Below are 6,069 nucleotides of genomic sequence, written 5' to 3'. Positions count from 1 at the left end.
ATTGTTGAAGTCCATTGGCCTAAATTTTGTTGAGAAGTTTTGCATCAATGTTCATCAAAGTAATGGGTCTATAGTTCTCTTTCTTGGATGAGTCCCTGCCTGGTTTTGGGATGAGGGTTATGATGGCTTCATAGAATGTGTTCGGTTGTGAGCTTTCTCTTTCAATTTCATTGAAGAGTTGGAGGAGAATTGGTGTGAGCTTTGCTTTGAAGGCCTTGTAAAATTCCGCTGTAAACCATCTGGTCCTGGACTTTTCTTAGCTGGGAGGTCTCTTATTGCTGTTTCTATTTCAATGCTTGATATGGGCCTGTAAAGCTGGTTTAACTCATCTTGGTTTAGTTTTCGCATGTAGATATTTGCTAGGAAAAGGTCCATTTCTGTCGAGTTCTCAAACTTATTAGCATAAAGTTTTGAGAAGTATTCCCTTATTATGTTCTGAATCTTGGTTGTTTCCGTGGTGATGTTTCCGTTCTCATCTCTGAGTTTATTAATTTGGGTGTGTTCTCTCCTTTTTCTGATAAGGTTTTCTAAGGGTCCGTCAATTTTGTTAAGTTTTTCGAAGAACCAACTCTTTGTTTTGTTGATTCTTTCTATAGTTTTTTTGAATTCTAATTCATTTAATTCTGATTTAATTTTGATTATTTCTTTCCGTCTACTGGATTGGGGTTTATCTTGCTGCTCTTTTTCAAGGAGGTTTAGATGTGTCATTAAATTGTTAGTTTCAGATCTCTCCAATTTGTTGATGTAGGAGCTCAGAGCTATAAACTTGCCTCTGAGAACTGCCTTTGCTGTGTCCCAGAGGAGCTGGTAATTTGTGTGTTCATTTTTGTTGAATAGCATGAACATTTGAATTTCCTTTCTAATCTCTTCCATGACCCACTCATGTTTCAGCAGTGTGTTGTTCAGCCTCCATGTGATACCGGACTTTCTTTGGTGGCTTTTGGTGTTGAGTTCTAATTTTATTCCCTTGTGGTCAGAGAGAATGCAAGGTATAACTTCAATGTTTCTGAATTTAGACCAGTTTGCTTTGTGGCCTAAAATGTGGTCTATTTTAGAAAACATTCCATGTGCTGCTGAGAAGAGCGTGTATTCTGATGCTGCTGGGTGAAATGTTCGGTAAATGTCTGTTAAGTCTAGTTGATCTATGCAGCTGTTTAGATCTGCGGTTGAGTTTTTGCCGAGTTGATCTATCTCGTGGGGAGAGTGGTGTGTTAAAATCCCCAACAATTAATGTCTCTGGATCTATATGGGATTTGAGGGAAAGTAGTGTTTCTTTGATAAATTTGGGTGCTCCATTGTTTGGCGAATAGATATTTAGAATTGTAATATCCTCCTGAAGGAGAGATCCTTTAATTAGTATGTAGCGACCTTCTTTATCTCTTCTCACGAATTTTAATTTGAAGTCTATTTTATCTGATATTAGGATTGCAACTCCCGCCTGTTTATGAGGGCCGTTTGCTTGGTATATTTTGTTCCAGCCTTTAACTTTGAAAATGTGTTTGTTTTTACGGGCAAGATGTGACTCTTGCTGGCAGCAGAGAGAAGGGTCATGTTTCTTAATCCAACTAGACAGTCTATGTCGCTTAATTAAAGAGTTCAGTCCGTTAACGTTAAGAGATAGGACTGAGAGGTATTTGGGAGTTCCTGCCATGTTAACCACCTTCTTGGGGGCTGCGCAAACTGGGTTCTTCCTAAGGTTCTTGGGTTCTCAGTTTGGGTGCAGTTTCTTGGCCTTTGTTGCGGTCTTGTTGGTTTTCTATGTGTAGGACATCTTTAATAAACTTTTGTAGGGTTGGTTTGGTGGAGATGTATTGTTTCAATTTTTCTTTGCTATGCAAGGTTTTCATTTGGCCTTCAGTTATGAAGGAGAGTTTAGCTGGTTACAGTATTCTTGGTTGATAGTTGTTTGTTTTTAGGGCATGGCATATGTCATTCCAGGCTCTTCTTGCTTTGATTGTCTCTGCTGAGAAATCTGAGGTGATTCTAATTGGTTTCCCTTTATAGGTGATTACCCTTTTCTCCTTGACAGCTTTAAGGAATTTTTCCTTGGTCTGGGTTGATCCTGTGTGGATTATAATGTGACAGTGGGATGTCCAATTCTGGTCTGGTCTATTTGGGGTTCTAAAAGCTTCTTGTATCTGAATAGGCCTATCTTTTTGTATGTTTGGGAAGTTCTCTGCTAGGATCCTGTTAAACAAATTTCCTAGACCATTAACTTCTGTTTGTAGGTGCTCCTCTACACCCATTATCCTTAGATTGGGCCTTCTGATGGTGTCTTCCAGGTGTTGGATAGACCTATCATATTTCTTGGACTTGTCTTGGATGGTTGTATGTTCTTTCTCTATAATATCTAGGCTGTATTCAATCCCTGAGATTCGATCTTCTGCATGGTCTAACTTGCTGTCAAGACTCTCTACTTTGTTTTTTATATCTTTTCCTTCTAATTGGTCAGCTTTGATGGCTTCAAGTTCTTTGTTGAAGCTTTGTTTTAGGTCTTGTATGAATTTCTTTACTTCCTTAATTTGGTGTTCAGTGTTTGTTCTCAAATCACTTAGTTGATTGGTTATGGTTTCTTTGGACTCCCATTCCTTCTGTTGGGTTCCATTCAGCATTCCCTTTGTGGTCTCCCTGACTTCCTTCAGCTCTTTGTTAATGGATTCCATGAATACTTTTAGTGATCTTTGTGTATTCTCTACCTGGTCTTTCAATTCCTGAATTACTCTTTGATTAGCTTCCTCCCATCTGTGGGATTCCTGCAGTTCTCTTTCTTCCCGTTCGTGGGATTCCTGCAGTTGTCTTTGAGTGTTCTCAGCCTGCTCACACCATTCCTCCCTTTCTCTTTGAGTATTCTCAAGTTGTTCACGCAAATCCTGTATCAGTTTTTGAGTAGCTTCCTCACGCTTATGATATTCCTGTATAAACTTCTGGGATGCCTCCTCTCTCTCCCTATCACGCTCATACAGAGTCCTTTGTACATTGTCAAACTTCTCATTTATCATGTTTGCTAGTAGTGATTGTAGAGCTATTTGGGAACTCTCCTCTGGATTATTCTTTATCTGTTCTAATCCCTGATTATCAAGATTGGGAATTGAGATACCCGAATTTGCCATTTTTCTTGTGTTTTTCCGGCTTACTCTGCCCATTTGAGATGAAGATAGCACCAGTTTTGTGCTAGAACACTATCTTAAGGCAACCATCAACCAAAGTTTGCGTTTGTACAGTCAATAGTCTACAGATACAATCTAGTTCAACAGATACATCTATTCAACATCAAACAACTATATGTTAAAGGACTTCGAACCGCAGAAAAGAATTTGGAAAACCAGAAATTATTAGGATTAGGGAGGGATGTGGGTAAAAAGTAGGAATGGATTTGTGTGGGGAGGCACAGGGTGAGTTAACTATGTCCTAATCACAATGCAGGAAATGGGTTGGGTAGGATGCAAGTAGAGAGAGAGAGAAAAAGAAGAGATGGAAAGGGGAATGAAAAGAGACCACAAAAAAAAAACAGAAACGTAAAAGTTAATGTTATTATAGAGATTAAAAGACCGTCTATTTAGAGAGGAATGTGAATATGTTGAGAGAAAGGGAGGGACATAGAGGAGATGTGAAACACTTTAAGGATGGGAAAAGGAGAAGAAAAGATGAGAAGTTCAGTAGAGCTAGACAAAATACAAAAAGATAATTAAGAAAGAAAGAAAAAGAGAAAGAAGACAAGAAAAGAAAGGAAAACGCTCATTCACATATTCCTAAAATAAAAATTATAAGAGGAGAAAAAAAAGTTACTGGAAAACAATTATTTTTTCAGAAGAGGCAAAAATTAAAGATTAATAAAAGTTTTAGAAGAGAAAAAAATTTATATATGTATATATATATATATATATATATATATATATATATATATATATATATATGGTAACAAAAAACAAAAAACAAACCAAAGAAAAGAAAAGAAGAAGAAAAAAAGTCCTTTGATTTTTTTTTTGGGGGGGGGTGATGGGTGGGAAGAATCCTGTATCTCCCTTTTGTCTGTAACCAGTCTCTTGTTGGAGTCTCTGGTCAGCTTGAGGTCCTGTGGCTTGATTGGTTTCTTAAGTCGGTTTGTTGAAAGAGGCAGAAAAGTGCTCTGCTTTACCCAAGATTTTGAGATCCCCCTCCCAGGTTAGTTTTCTGGGAGGGTGATCTGCTTTGAGAATCACAAAAGAGGGGGATGCGGTGATGAGGCTAGGTTCTGGGTAGAGTTGAGGCCTTTCAATAAACAATAACTTTTCCCTGGGGCTATTTTGTGATAAAGCTCACAGTGCCCAGCCTCGAGCCATTCTCAGGGTTTCTGTTTTTCAATTGATTGTGGTGGCTGCTAGAGGGAGGGGCAGCCTCTGCCTCTGGTTACCCAGTGAGGCAACCTACTCCAATGGCTGGCGCCTGAGCTGGGTGACTTTTCCCTGGATGGAGCTGAGTCTGGCAGGTCACTTCACCATTAAGTTCTTGTGACCTGCTAAATGACTCGTTTTATTCCAAGGCCTGACCTGGTGCTAGCAGCTCCTCCGAGCTTTGTCGGTATCCAAGATGGAGATCACTGGTGCTGGGGGGGAGGAGTGGCCTTCCATCCTCTGCTCCCTGAGAAGGAGTGAGGACGTCTGGCTTGTACTCACGCTGAGTCTTGGATCCTGGGTCGTCTCTGGTCTGCAAACTTCAGGAAGATGTCCGCTCCTTGTTGGTTCTTGTTGGTGTTGAGTAGAATCCGCTCGTCAGCTGCGTCTAGCTCCTTTGTCCCGGACTCTCTATGTCTCAGGTATGACCCCGCGGTGGTGGTTGCGGCCGCGACCCTGCGGCCGCAGTGGCAGCTGCTGGCAGGCGCTCAGATGTGTCTTCTTGGCTTCCCCTCTCTTAACTAACTCTCTGTCCTCTGATGGCACACTTGGTGTGATTCTCTGGCTTAGGACTGTTCACTGGAACTCTAAAACTGCTTTCTATGCGAGAGCTTGTTCAGATTCCAGCTTCTCCTCCGTCATCTTCCCGGAACTCCTTTTTCATTCTTTTTCAAATTTGACATGTGTGTTGATATCAGAAACATAATGTGACCTCATAACCATTGTATCATCATAAATAAACAGTGACATCAAATTGTCATTATGACACATTCCGCTCATTGTGACATCACCAAACAACAATGGCATCTTACCATGATAAATCACAATGACATTGTTACATCATAGTCATAACAGTGTGAAGGCCTATTCTGTGAATTCATTCTATTTCAGAAACCCATTTTGACCATATAACCAATGTGATATCACAATCTTTTATGACATCATTAATCTGCTATGCCATCACAAAACAGTCCATATAAGTTTTGTGACATACTGCCATTGTCCTATGTTAAGCCTTTGTGAGCTCATAATCTGTTTTCAATCTCATATTTCTGGTATGACATGTGATATCAGAAATCCCCTGTGATATCATACTTTCAGATATCATGAGTATTGTGTCACATTGTGACATCACAATCCTGTTAGAACGGCATCACATTTGTGACAACACATGCCTTTGGAGACATTACTGTCCCTTTTTGAAATCATATATTCATTGCCAATTAATGACAGTTGAGATCTGCCATGCCACTCTGACATTATGAACCCTTTGTGAGATCACATACTTATTGTGACTTCATCAAGAGAATGGCATCAACAACTAATTGTGGTATCAAAGCATTATTTTGACATGATATTGTGGTATTGCCATTGTGATATCACTGTCCATTGTGTTTTTACAAACCTATATGGCCACATCACATTTTAGAAAATTCCTGGTCTTTGTGACTTCAAGCTCTTTAAGTGAACTTGTGTACTTATAACTTCTAAGGCCAAGAGACAAACCAGCAAGTCACATTTAATATAATAAACCAATTTACACTAGAAAGGGGACTGTGATTATCTTATCCTGGACTGGATACCCAGTCCAAGAGCAGCCTTGACCACCAAACCTCAGACCTTCAATGGGCAGCCCCACCCTTGATTAATTGATCTGGAAACCACCAGCCAAAAATTATGATGTCCAAAGCTCCAAACC

The sequence above is a fragment of the Dipodomys merriami genome, unplaced genomic scaffold (assembly GCF_024711535.1).
Source record: "Dipodomys merriami isolate MVZ:Mamm:240054 unplaced genomic scaffold, mDipMer1.0.p SCAF_217, whole genome shotgun sequence".
Lineage (NCBI taxonomy): Eukaryota > Metazoa > Chordata > Mammalia > Rodentia > Heteromyidae > Dipodomys > Dipodomys merriami.
The sequence above is the reverse complement of the archived record's forward strand: the minus strand, read 5'-3'. Positions refer to the sequence as shown.